General features: G+C 39.4%; 2 long non-coding RNA genes across 3 annotated transcripts; both read right to left on the bottom strand.

The window, feature by feature from the left end:
- Nucleotides 1-449: 449 nt before the first annotated feature.
- Nucleotides 450-4,429, bottom strand: LOC135464089 (uncharacterized). Its single transcript, XR_010443629.1, has 4 exons — nucleotides 3,786-4,429; nucleotides 2,966-3,073; nucleotides 2,045-2,174; nucleotides 450-1,259 (listed from the first exon to the last, which is right to left on the bottom strand). It is a non-coding gene; the product is annotated as an uncharacterized LOC135464089 (long non-coding RNA).
- A 2,040-nt stretch (nucleotides 4,430-6,469) lies between these two features.
- LOC135464088 (uncharacterized) lies at nucleotides 6,470-13,911 on the bottom strand. 2 transcript variants are annotated; one of them, XR_010443628.1, is made up of 7 exons: nucleotides 13,695-13,911; nucleotides 10,001-10,131; nucleotides 9,622-9,797; nucleotides 9,349-9,380; nucleotides 8,308-8,392; nucleotides 7,487-7,594; nucleotides 6,470-6,696 (listed from the first exon to the last, which is right to left on the bottom strand). It is a non-coding gene; the product is annotated as an uncharacterized LOC135464088 (long non-coding RNA). The 2 variants fall into 2 exon arrangements; XR_010443627.1 differs by lacking the exon at nucleotides 9,349-9,380.
- Nucleotides 13,912-14,319: the final 408 nt, after the last annotated feature.

Genomic DNA, 14,319 nt, shown 5'->3' with positions numbered 1-14,319 from the left:
ATAATTCATATATAGAGTTGACTGTGTAGAATTTTGGCCGAAAATGGGCAAAGTCCACACAGTCAACCAGGATATGTTTGATGCCATATTGTGCATCACATCCAATACACTCAGGAGCACTCCTCCCATCTAAGATGAAATTGTGTGTTAGATGAGAATGCCCAATACGACACCTCGTTAAAACTACTTGCTCTCTATGAGACATCCCACAAGTATAAGAATTGTAGCCAATGACAGGATGAATGGCATGCAGTTTATTATGGATCTGCAAGTCCCATTCACCCTGCCAGAGGCCACGAATATATTTAAGAATATTTGGGCGAAAGTCAGAATACAGGATTTTAAAATGAGATACATGTTTATATAGGGCAGCCTTCGCTTCCCTGTATACAACACTGTTTCCATGGACACCAGTGTGACTTGGTGTCCAACAGAATATGATATCTTTACCTCTTTTAACCAGTTTTCTAAGCAAGGCTATAATCTCAAGAATTAATGGATTTTTAAATTTATTAGTTTCAATTGCCAAAAGACAAGACAAGGGGTCAGTGCATACCAACAGGAGGAATGACAATATACTAGCTTATGTTTATATATCAATATGCACAATACCCTGTAAATATGCTGAAGGACATGCGGCTCTAAGTATCTCTCATCAGGACAGCGCAACTGGCCCACAGACACAACTGTCCACCTGAACAAGGACAAACAGCATTGCGTACTTACTTTTGAATGGTGTGATGAACAGCTGTACATCCCTCCCGACAGCAAGGATGCTGCAAATCAAAAAAAAAAAAGAAAAGAAAAAATAAACTTATTTGATAAAAAGTTCACTGATAACATGTTTGCAGAAATAAAAGAAATATAGTTGTTAGAGTGCTAATTTTGTAACACGGCCACAAAACTTTCCTATAACACCCCCAAATGACATGATGCTGTTGATGCTCATAGCCATGAATAAGCCTCAGTGGTAATCAAGAAACAAATATTCCACGGTGTAAAACACATACCAACTTTGTACAGCTGTAAGTGAGACCATAAACTGTTTAACTCCTGAATAAATAACTAACAGTAATGAATTAAGACAGATTTACTGTCCAAGGGCCAGGGTTAAGCTCAACATCTTCTGCCAACAATGTTGCCATTGTCAAAATCTGTGATAGGTGTCTGGCGCATAAAGTCTCCAAAATGAAGTCTCTTTAAAATGAAGACTTGGAACATGCATTCCCACAGTTTAAACGAGAAGCCAGCTGAAGTTCCTACAATAGACAGAAAAAAGAATTGAAAGCACTTTTACAAACAACGTTATGAAGACACACCAGAGTGTCATGCATCAAGTATAACTCTAGTGATGATGTTGTCATGTTTTTTGTCTTGTAAGTACATTCAGATCCTTCCAGCTATGTTTGTCATATAGGACTTCAGCTTGTAAGAAATACTTGTATATGATAAGAGCAATTGTAAATCCTACATGTAACCTCTGTAATGAGACTAAAAGCCTGTCCCATATGTTATTTGAGTGTGAAGTGGTAAAACAGTTCTCGGCTAAGTTTAGAACTTGGTGGTCTGCCAACATAAGGGAGATAACCCCACTCACCAAAGCTTGTCTTCTACTGGTTACAGACATTCACAACTGTAATAATTTGCTGAATGTTTGTATACTGATGGCGAAATGGTATATATATAAATGCAAATTTAATGGTAGCCAAGCTAGCTTTACCTCCTTTCTTTTTAACTCAGGCATATCATAAGACTTGAAAAATATGTAAGTGTGAAATATGACACAATTAAGATGGAGTAACCTCCAGCAATCTGTAAGGAGACAACTCCAATAGTGCACTGACTGTCTATAACACTGTATAACAGGAAATGGTGTTTAGGGAGACAACTAGAGTAACACATTGGCTATATGTAATGCTGTATTGGAAAAGCATGTACAATGTACGGATGACCCATATAGTACATGTGAATACTATCTGTCAATAAAGATGTCTTTGGGAGAAAAAATGTTGTCATGATTTTATGGCGTATCTCCTGTAGTCACCTTCTTCATCAGGCAGACCTTTAAGTACATATGTCTGACTGTACACAGATGACTTCTTGTAGAAAGAATCCTGATGATGTCTGAAGCAGGTTTGTTCAGCAGCCTTCAAACACGGTGGCAATGATGGATCCTGCAACACACAAGAAAACAACAATTACACTCAGATAAAAATGAATTGTTGGAAACATGGACCAGGGTTAATATCATAAATTGTACATATGTTTGAATAAAAGCTAAAAAGTTTAACTTCTGAAGGGAAAGTCTTAATGTATTGTACCTTTATATGTTTGTTTTCTGCAAATCTATAAAATAATAATAAATACACAAAGTTAACTTTCACTGCCTGTATTGATGTCATAAATAATGAAGCTTTTGTGTGCAACTTGGTGACCCATGTAGTATACAAGTGAGATATAACAGAAACTGATGGGGAACCTAACTGATCTTTTTAAGGTGAATGCTGTAGAAATATGAAGAAGAATGCTGTTTAAATATGCAGTATTTGTATTAGATTTATTTTCCTAAGATGATATGTTCAATTCAATCTTATTAATATAATATAATTAATTATAATTCCCTATTGCTTAACTTTGAAAGTTTTATTTTATAATACCCTCAGGAATCCTGGTTGTGGTAAGATGTCATTTGGTCCAGTGGTCAAGCAGAAAGAGATCTCCAGTGAACCGTTTGTTTGCAGCAGGGGCACAGAATGATCTAAACAGTTAAAGTAAGGCCTGGTCATTTACTGCTACGCTCACTGTGTTTGGTCATGTAAAGCTTCTGTGCAGATCTACATGTGCAACGAGCTAAAGAAGACGAGATCAACAATTATTAGAGAAAACATGTACTTTAAAACATATGCATGGAATACAATGTTATGGAGGTTAAGTAAGACGACAATGAAACTAAAAAGGTGGATACCTTCTTTGTTTTCTCATCATAGTGTTTCTGTTGTTTCAAGGTCAGGTTCGATTTAGGGCACACTGGTGATGGTTTGGTCAGAGATTTGTTAACTTGAACACAGCCCTTCTATTAAAAACAATGCCAACATGATGATTTTAAGTACAGTATTATAAACAGCTCAAAAATTAGATTTTATTATTTAACATGAGTGCATATTTTATTAATTTACTTACTTAATTGATTGCTGATTAACGCCACACTCAAAAATATTTCACTGATGCTGCAGAGTTTCATGCATGGATGAAACTGGGGGTGGTCTCTAACCAATGGGGCGGCTGTGAGTTCAAGTCCAGCTCATGCTGGCTTCCTCTCGGCCGTATATGGGAAGGTCGGCCAGCAACCTGCGGATGGTCGTGGGTTCCCCCGGTATTCTTGAGTATGGCGCAAAACACCAATCAAATAAATAAATTAATAAATAAACTGGTGTGCACGGGGTAAACCAATGATCTGAGGCAAATAACTGACAAACTCTTCCAAATATGGCATATGTCACTGTGGTGGATGGCAAGAGATGTTCACCTAACTTCACTTAACATCACAAACATGAGAGCACCGATCAGGACGTATTGCGACCAAGGCCTCACAACAAATGGAAGTGGGGGAACCTCGAAAGTTCCTAGTTCCAGAATGGGATTGAACACATGGTTTGTGTGACCTGTGACTGAAAGGCAATCACCCACATGGCCCAAATGCATACTTTAAAGTCTACAAAATTTCTTTCTTTTAATTGGTGACCATTTTTTAACTTTTTTCACACAATATATTAAAATTAACCTACCTTAAAAAATGGATGGAGTCTAGATGTGGAAATGTGCTTGGCAGAAGAAGGTCAAAGTTCTACATATACATGGCCAAGTGGAGGTCTGTACAGAAAAACACAGCGAAAATAGTAGTTTAAACAAAGGATATTTTGATATTAAACATTAATGTACATTCAGTTACAACTCAAACTATGCACATGTTCTAAGTTATAATTTACCCAAAAGTAATATGCCTGGAAAGAAATTCAACACAAACTGTGTTGGACTGGGTCCTGGCTGAGAGGGGAAGGCTTCCAAGTAAAGTGCCCTGGAGCACACGAGGAGTGTACAGTGAACACAAACACATGCCCCCTGTTCTGAGTATAATATGGGGAACGAGACTGGCGAGGGATTGGCGAGGCACGGTGTTTTAGCCAAGCACGTAACAACGGCAGCGACTCCAGGTCAGCCAAGGGAGTGGAAGACGGCACCCGACTGGTCGAGCTACTGTGGGAGGTCGAACGGTTAGCAGACCCCACTCAGCTAGGTAGATCCCAGTTCAAGAAATGTAACCAGGCTAAGTTCAGCGATGCCATGTTCGAGGGACAGGGCCGAACGAGGGAAGCCAGGAAGAAAGCACAGAAGGTGTTGAGTCAGGATGTTAAGGCCAGGTGTAGCCTGATATTTTCTCAACTTATGTCCGAGCACACTGGTGACATGAGGAAAATAAAAACTCCGGAGGGGAAACCAGCAGCTGATGGGAGAGGTCCCTGATTTTATCCACCAGTGAACTCCCCTCAGCATGGATGACAACGACATGAAACTATTGACCGAAGTACTGCACATGAAGTTGAGCAAGACAGCCGTCGCCAGTCTCTGGATGAACACCAGCACTCAAAAGTGCGAAGCTCTCAACAGGTCACTCAGTGTCTCCTTGCCCAAAAATGTAAACTACAGCAGAAATATGGAGGAAAGGGCGGCGTCCTCAATCCACAGACTTAACAATGGCCAGGGCAAGTCCACGGCTGCCAAACTCCGAGCTGTCAGCGCCAGTATTTCACCTAGGAGCGAAAAAACAGTACAACAGATTGAAAGGGTGAACCAGTACCACAAGGTTTATAAAAACAACAGACAGTTGAGGGGAGATCAGTCTGCAATATAGCCAGAAAACTCCAAGAGCACATTGAGTACAGGCTTTCAAATCCAGAAGAGAAAACTGACTATGCCAAGGGACAACTGGACAACACTCCAACAGATTTAAATGCAGCATGCACCTTGCCTACTGCCCATGGCCGAAACAGCGCCCTACGTTGCAGCAGCACTGCCTGTTATTGTTAACACCATGCGCTTCCAAGGTTATTTGGTCCACATTTACACAGCGTGTGTTGTGGCACACGTGTGAACAATCAAGCTTGGGATCTAAATGTGACAGCCCCTGTCTGGCCATATAAACAAGTCTACTGATATGTTTCTTCTTCCATCGATGTGTGACTCGAGAGGCTCCGTTTTCGCTAAAAACACTGAAACTTTCAATTTTTGCAGCAATTTCTGCTCTGAATGTCTCCATTTTCAAGCACAGCAATACTAGAACATTGCATGTTGTTCATTTCAGGATGCCTATACACATGTTACCCTACACTGAAAAGCATTTTACTAATTTTTCATCAAAATGGATATTTTCAAAAAATAAATAGCCCCAAGAAGCTATAAATGCTCAATCAATGCAAAACACATCCCAGACATACCCACTAAAAATTATCAGGCTGCTGCAAAATCTAACCACATAGTGACACTTTACATATTTAGGTGACTTTGTCAGTACAGGCCTCAGACCCCCATTAATTTTCCACAAGCGACAATGTTAACGTCTAACACTGTAGCTCAGTCCCAAACATTCCGTGGCCAATAAGCTTTGGTGCATACGTGGCCCAGCCTGTGAGAAACAAGCCATAAAAATCTTCACATAGGCTGACCGTCAAATTCTTTACATTTCCTTGTCGACAGCTGGGGGGCGTGCCTAGCAACGCCACGAGGATGTCACTCGCGGCCTCATCACTACCTCACACCTTATGTCCTCTCACCCAGAATTTTACACTTTCATCAATAAAGCTCATACCTCCTCAAAGTTTAGACTGTTTCCAGCATTTGAATACCAAGCATGCATTAGTAAAATTGGACGCCTGGGAGCAAAAAAAGACTTTATACCCTAAAATTCACAGAACTACATTCGTCCCTACTGAAAAACAGAAGTTGTAATGGGGGTCTGTGTGCATATGTTATTTGGTGTGAAGTGCTAAAATAGTTCTGGGCTAAGTTTATAAGTTGGTGGTCTGCTAACATAAGGGAGATAACCCCACTCACCAAACCTTGTCTTATACAGGTTACAGGCATTCACAACTGTAATATTTTGCTGAATGTTTGTATACTGATGGCGAAATGGTATATATGTAAGTGCAAATTTAATGGTAGCCAAGCTAGCTTTACCTCCTTTCTTTTTGAAATGAGGCATATATAAGACCTGAGAAATATGTAAGTGTCAAATATTACACAATAACCCGTTAAAATTTAAGATGGAGTAGCCTCCAGTAGTCTGTAAGGAGACAACTCCAATAGTGCACTGACTGTCTATGTTGTGTATCAGGAAATGGTGTTTAGGGAGACAATTAGAGTAACACATTGGCTATATGTAATGCTGTATTGGAAAAGCATGTACAATGTACGGATGACCCATATAGTACATGTGAATACTATCTGTCAATAAAGATGTCTTTGGGAGAAAAAATGTTGTCATGATTTTATGGCACAGCTCCTGTAGTCACCTTCTTCATCAGGCAGACCTTTAAGTACATATGTCTGACTGTACACAGATGACTTCTTGTAGAAAGAATCCTGATGATGTCTGAAGCAGGTTTGTTCAGCAGCCTTCAAACACGGTGGCAATGATGGATCCTGCAACACACAAGAAAACAACAATTACACTCAGATAAAAATGAATTGTTGGAAACATGGACCAGGGTTAATATCATAAATTGTACATATGTTTGAATAAAAGCTAAAAAGTTTAACTTCTGAAGGGAAAGTCTTAATGTATTGTACCTTTATATGTTTGTTTTCTGCAAATCTATAAAATAATAATAAATACACAAAGTTAACTTTCACTGCCTGTATTGATGTCATAAATAATGAAGCTTTTGTGTGCAACTTGGTGACCCATGTAGTATACAAGTGAGATATAACAGAAACTGATGGGGAACCTAACTGATCTTTTTAAGGTGAATGCTGTAGAAATATGAAGAAGAATGCTGTTTAAATATGCAGTATTTGTATTAGATTTATTTTCCTAAGATGATATGTTCAATTCAATCTTATTAATATAATATAATTAATTATAATTCGCTATTGCTTAACTTTGAAAGTTTTATTTTATAATACCCTCAGGAATCCTGGTTGTGGTAAGATGTTGTTTGCTCCAGTGGTCAAGCAGAAAGAGATCTCTAGTGAACAGTTTGTTGCAGCAGGGGCACAGAATGATCTAAACAGTTAAAGTAAGGCCTGGTCATTTACTGCTACGCTCACTGTGTTTGGTCATGTAAAGCTTCTGTGCAGATCTACATGTGCAACGAGCTAAAGAAGACGAGATCAACAATTATTAGAGAAAACATGTACTTTAAAACATATGCATGGAATACAATGTTATGGAGGTTAAGTAAGACGACAATGAAACTAAAAAGGTGGATACCTTCTTTGTTTTCTCATCATAGTGTTTCTGTTGTTTCAAGGTCAGGTTCGATTTAGGGCACACTGGTGATGGTTTGGTCAGAGATTTGTTAACTTGAACACAGCCCTTCTATTAAAAACAATGCCAACATGATGATTTTAAGTACAGTATTATAAACAGCTCAAAAATTAGATTTTATTATTTAACATGAGTGCGTATTTTATTAATTTACTTACTTAATTGATTGCTGATTAACGCCACACTCAAAAATATTTCACTGATGCTGCAGAGTTTCATGCATGGATGAAACTGGGGGTGGTCTCTAACCAATGGGGTGGCTGTGAGTTCAAGTCCAGCTCATGCTGGCTTCCTCGCGGCCGTACGTGGGAAGGTCGGCCAACAACCTGCGGATGGTCGTGGGTTCCCCCGGTATTCTTGAGTACAGCGCTAAACACCAATCAAATAAATAAATTAATAAATAAACTGGGGTGCACGGGGTAAACCAATGATCTGAGGCAAATAACTGACAAACTCTTCCAAATATGGCATATGTCACTGTGGTGGATGGCAAGAGATGTTCACCCAACTTCACTTAACATCACAAACATGAGAGCACCGATCAGGAAGTATTGCCACCAAGGCCTCACAATAAATGGAAGTGGGGGAACCTCGAAAGTTCCTAGTTCCAGAATGGGATTGAACACATGGTTTGTGTGACCTGTGACTGAAAGGCAATCACCCATATGTCCCAAATGCATACTTTAAAGTCTACAAAATTTCTTTCTTTTAATTGGTGACCATTTTTTTAACTTTTTTCACACAATATATTAAAATTGACCTACCTTAAAAAATGGATGGAGTCTAGATGTGGAAATGTGCTTGGCAGAAGAAGGTCAAAGTTCTACATATACATGGCCAAGTGGAGGTCTGTACAGAAAAACACAGCGAAAATAGTAGTTCAAACAAAGGACATTTTGACATTAAACATTAATGTACATTGAGTTACAACTCAAACTATACATATGTTCTAAGTTATAATTTAACCAAAAGTAATATGCCTGGAAAGAAATTCAGCACAAATTTTAATTTTTTCTTTTGGCTTTAACAACCTTGCACAACAATGGGCAGTATGTTATGCTGGGTGGAAACCTGGCAGTGGCCATGTTCCTCTCGGACTATACCATCAGACTTTAGAATACAAGGACAGGGATAATTCAGCATAAGTCACATTTAAGTCCTTGGCCTGTTTGGTGACAGGCAAAGGTGTCATTTAAGTGATACTGTATTGAGTTAACGGTGCCTAAGTGCTACCAAGGATTAGTACTTCAGCATAATAAACAAACAAGTAAAAAGAGGAAGTTGTTGTATGTGTTGAACTGTCTTAAAGCAAAACATACATTAAGACCAAAAAGCTTATTACAGTTAGCAGTATGAATAACACTGTGTCATAAATGACAGGCTAAATACATCAATTAAATGCATCAATTATCCAAAATTACTTTATATCCAGCACAAAAGGTATCATTTCTTAACAAAACAAATTAGTGCTTTCACTGCTAATTTCAATGAAAACAGCAATAAATAAACTATATAAAACTAATTGTATTCAAAGAGATTTACATGACTTCAGACGAGTACTTATCATGAGGAAAGAAATTTAACACTTACAAGATAAAAGTGTTCCAAGAATATGATTGTGGCAATGTATGCTGTATGATTTATGTACACTTGAAAACAAATAGAAAATGAATTATCTTCTATTTGAACATGGCAAAATATCTTAGAAAGCTAAAAAAGATCACATCATGCATGTCATACCAAAACAAAAAGAGAAAGAAATACATTTCAATAAAAAATAATTGTAACGGCAATAATGGTCGCACCCATGATGGTTAAGCTTCTTAGAGGTACTGTGCTGGTGACAATAAGAAAACGAATGACATTCATAATACTGAAGGACAACAGAATAAACTGATAGTATTTATAACTCAAAATGATTCAGATAATATGGTTATTGAAACAATTAAATAGTTTACAGCTGGTGATGCTTTTGTCCTATTTGGAATTGTCTTGTTGAGGAGGGCTGTCTTACACCACAACACGGATTACTCTCCTCAAATCTCAAGGCCTAACATGGGTTGAAAAACATATCTTACCATTTCACTTTGCAGGACAGTTTGGTTACATTTAACTGTTGATGTGGATGGCGTAACAACGATTTTGGGATGGTGTTTCTTCACATATGTCACAGGCTGACTGTGTTGTACTGTGGGCTGTGTTGTACTGTGGGCTGCAAAGATGGTGCCACATCCTCCTGCAAGCCTAACGTGATCTGGTAATATTAATGAAGAAATGTTTTTTGGGTTTTTTTTCGGCCAAAAAAAATTGCAAATAAATTTAAAGTATCCATTATTGTAAGTGTTGACATGATGTAGGTAAATTTTAAACATAAAAATAACACTATGCAATTAATACTGTGGACATAAACAATATTTTTAGTGATTATATTCAATAATATTTAATGATCATACAAACCTGTTCTTCAGCATCCCTCACAAGCACCTTGTTGGCATTTTCAAGAATGGTGTTCAGAACAGTCTTCGTGCCCAATACAGCCGTCAGCACTGAGTAGATGATGATTGGCTGTGTCGTTCTCAGCAAGAAAGCTGGAATGATCAACAAATTCGAAACTATTGATCTTGGAAATATCTAATAAAGCCTTGTTGATGAAGACCACCTTCTCATTGACAGAATCGAGGAAGCCTTGGCTGGTGTACCTTAAAGGAAAGTTGTTTTTACATCTAGGCAATATGCCAGATTTCAAAACAAGAATTGTTTTGCAACAAAAATTTTCAGAATGATAATGACTTTTTCTGAAAGTGTCAGAAACAAGCATTAATTCTGGGAATTGATGCATTATGGGTTCACGTTTTAATGTTGTGATTTATTGCACATGTTGTACATGTAATGAGATACATTACAGTACACTTGGCTCATTTGAGGGAAAACAACGTGGACCTTTTCAGAAACTAGGTTACCTCCCCTGTTTCAAAATCAAAAATATCAAAATAATGATGTTTCATGAGGCTTCTGGGGACTATTCGTGCAACTGCTTCAAAATTACGCATTTTTTTCTCACCAAAGCGTTCTGCCGTACACATCACAAACGACACAGCGTCAAAATGCAATGTAAAATGTTTATGACGTTAATTTCATGTCATCGTCATTGGAATACATTGATGTCATTTAAATGCAGTCACATTATTAGTCCACGGAACTGGAAATAATGTGATAGCAAACAGGGGAGGTAACCTAGTTTCCAGAAAGGTTTATCGTAATAGCGAATGAAACTTTCTGAAAAAATAAATCAAAATCTAAAACAATTAAGGTTTTTGCCAATTAGAAGTTATTAGCAATATAATTATATAGATGTTAATCACAGTGGAGAAATATAGTGATAACATTACATGGAAGACACTTTAGTAATAGTGTCAATGAGTAATAACACAAGGACATATTACACATGTACATCATGATAACTAGTGTACATTGACGTGATTTACTGTTTGACATGTTTGTATCTTTACATTATTGTGTAAAAGCAGGTGTGCTAGGTACTAATTACTTTTACCAATGCAAAATCAGTGACACCGATTGTAAATGCACTGTCTACCTAGGATTTTCCTTCCACACCTTTTTAGCACGATTTTGATAGCGGAAATGACATCTTCTGCACTCTCCTTCCAGAGGTCATTCCAGCCTACATGTAAAACAATATCCTGAAAGATTTGGCCACTGGGTTGACTATATTCCCCTTCGTCCTTTTTTCCCCATTTGCCCGACACGTTTCTTTAAACCTAGCTTATGTCACAATTGTGTTCAGTCAGAACTAGCTCTAATGAGTTCTGGGAACTTGGTGGCATCTATCAGTGGTCCCATTCTTATTTTTTCTGATATTTGGGATAGTAAAGTTTGTTCATGTTTTGCATTGAAATGTTCATGTGCTTTATCATTTGGGGTAATGTGGACACATGGGGTCCAATAATATGGACACTCAGGGTCCACATTACCCATGCCTGCAGGGAATATGGTCACCTTCGTTAAAATTTTCATTCTGTGGTAGATAAAGCCACTTTACAGCTTGACTGTCCTTTGATGGGGTATCCATACCTTACACCGAGGGGTAGATAGAGAGATCATTTTGTACTCAGCCAGGTCAGCTCCACAGGGTAAATCCGGCCTTACCCTTAAAGGGTCCATATCACCCCAACTTTACCCTATTCCAGTTGTAGTCAGAGCTCTAGACTAACAATATTCCCGACATAAGCGTGAGCTGGATTCAAATTCGACCACATGACCTTATCATGAAGAGCCGTGGGGTATACTAGGTCATAAACCATCAGAAGGGCGAAGGGAACAGTTTTTTTGACACCAGCAACTGTTCAAATTAAGCTTAGGCCTAATTTATTTGATTTAAGTAAGAAGTAATTAACTTGAAATTATTGATACAATGTACCCCAGGTGACGGGCCAACTGCAATTGACATCCTCTTTGTGAAAACCTCATATGGCCTATTCGATTTGATGATCTCAGTGAGTGGATCAGGTAACGGTGGATCAGGTAACAGTGGATCAGTACAGGTAATGGTGGATGAGTACCGGTAACGGTGGATCAGTACAGGTAACGGTGGATCAGTACAGGTAACGGTGGATCAGTACAGGTAACGGTGGATCAGTACAGGTAATGGTGGATCAGTACCGGTAATGGTGGATCAGTACAGGTAATGGTGGATCAGTACAGGTAACGGTGGATCAGTACAGGTAACGATGGATCAGTACAGGTAACGGTGGATCAGTATAGGTAACGGGTACCGGTAACGGTGGATCAGTACAGGTAACGGTAGATCAGTACAGGTAATGGTGGATCAGTACAGGTAACGGTGGATCAGTACTGGTAACGGTGGATCAGTACAGGTAACGGTGGATCAGTACAGGTAACGGTGGATCGGTACAGGTAACGGTGGATCAGTATAGGTAATGGTGGATCAGTACAGGTAACGGTGAATCAGTACAGGTAACGATGGATCAGTACAGGTAACGGTGGATCAGTACCATTAAAAGGGTTCCGGTAACGGTGGATCAGTACAGGTAATGGTGGATCAGTACAGGTAACGGTGGATCAGTACAGGTAATGGTGGATCAGTACAGGTAATGGTGGATCAGTACAGGTAACGGTGGATCAGTACAGGTAATGGTGGATCAGTACAGGTAACGGTGGATCAGTACAGGTAATGGTGGACCAGTACAGGTAACGGTGGATCAGTACAGGTAACGGTGGATCAGTACAGGTAACGGTGGATCAGTACAGGTAACGGTGGATCGGTACAGGTAACGGTGGATCAGTACAGGTAACGGGTACCGGTAACAGTGGATCAGTACAGGTAACGGTGGATCAGTACAGGTAACGGTGGATCAGTACAGGTAACAGTGGATCAGTACAGGTAACGGTGGATCAGTACAGGTAACGGTGGGTCAGTACAGGTAATGGTGGATCAGCACAGGTAACAGTGGATCAGTACAGGTAACGGTGGATCAGTACCGGTAAGGGTGGATCAGCACAGGTAACAGTGGATCAGTACAGGTAACGGTGGGTCAGTACAGGTAACGGTGGATCAGTACAGGTAACGGTGGATCAGTACAGGTAACGGTGGACCAGTACAGGTAATGGTGGGTCAGTACCGGTAACGGTGGATCAGTACAGGTAACGATGGATCAGTACAGGTAACGGTGGATCAGTACAGGTAACGGTGGACCAGTACAGGTAACGGTGGATCAGTACAGGTAATGGTGGATCAGTACAGGTAATGGTGGATCAGTAGGCCCTACAGGTAACGGTGGATCAGTATCAGTAGTGCTGGACAATCCTAAGAATCATGCTGAGTGAGGAAATACATGACAGTGCATGACAGTGCAATAATGACTCGGATTTGTAAGATTAGTGAAGTTAGAAACGCTAACTGAAACGGGATTACCCTAAACCCAAGTTCAACGAACTGGCCAAATCGTAACAACAACGACGAGCAAAAGAAAAATGAAAATACCTTATGTATTTCAACAACAGCGCGAAACACAGCAAAGGAAATGCGAATTTAAAATATAGCAAGCTATTTCAAACGCTCATGAACTAACATAAACACTAAATTTGTACAATATTTCAGTTCAAGGTATACTGGATGAAGTATGCTGCCAATTTCGAAATCGAAGATGGCGGTGAGAACGACTTTCTGTCAGTTTCGGAAAATCCTCGGCCGGTTACGGCAAGTTTAATGTCGTCATGATGACGGTTCTTGTTGTAGTCAGAGCTCTAGACTAACAATACTCCCGACATCAGCGTGAGCTGGATTCAAACTGGAACACATGACCTTATCATGAAGAGCCGTGGGGTATACTAGGTCATAAACAATTAGAAGGGTGAAGGGAACAGTTTTGTGGCACCAGGAAATCGTGCAGGGAAAAGACCATCGCCCGGACTCATTCAGATACTATCTTACAAACCTGGCTATTTCGTCCAATCGCAGTAGTTCTTACTTCAACAGTGGCACATGTAACTTCACCCCAACCAGAATGGCAGGTGTTGATCCAACCACTGGTGTAAGTTCACTTTTCTTTACTGTTTCTTAAGTAATAATGTATACACGTCATAATTAATCTAATCAGTGCTCGCCAATCTGTGAATTACGCTCGCCATTCTGTGCCATTTCATTTCAGCAGTGCACAATGTAGGCTAGTTTCAACAGCGCATACTGTCAAAGTTGTTGTTGTGCTCTTTATTTTAGCATTCTCAGTGCATCACAT

This window comes from Liolophura sinensis, chromosome 3 (genome assembly GCF_032854445.1).
Source record: "Liolophura sinensis isolate JHLJ2023 chromosome 3, CUHK_Ljap_v2, whole genome shotgun sequence".
Classification (NCBI taxonomy): domain Eukaryota; kingdom Metazoa; phylum Mollusca; class Polyplacophora; order Chitonida; family Chitonidae; genus Liolophura; species Liolophura sinensis.
The sequence above is the reverse complement of the archived record's forward strand: the minus strand, read 5'-3'. Positions and strand labels throughout refer to the sequence as shown.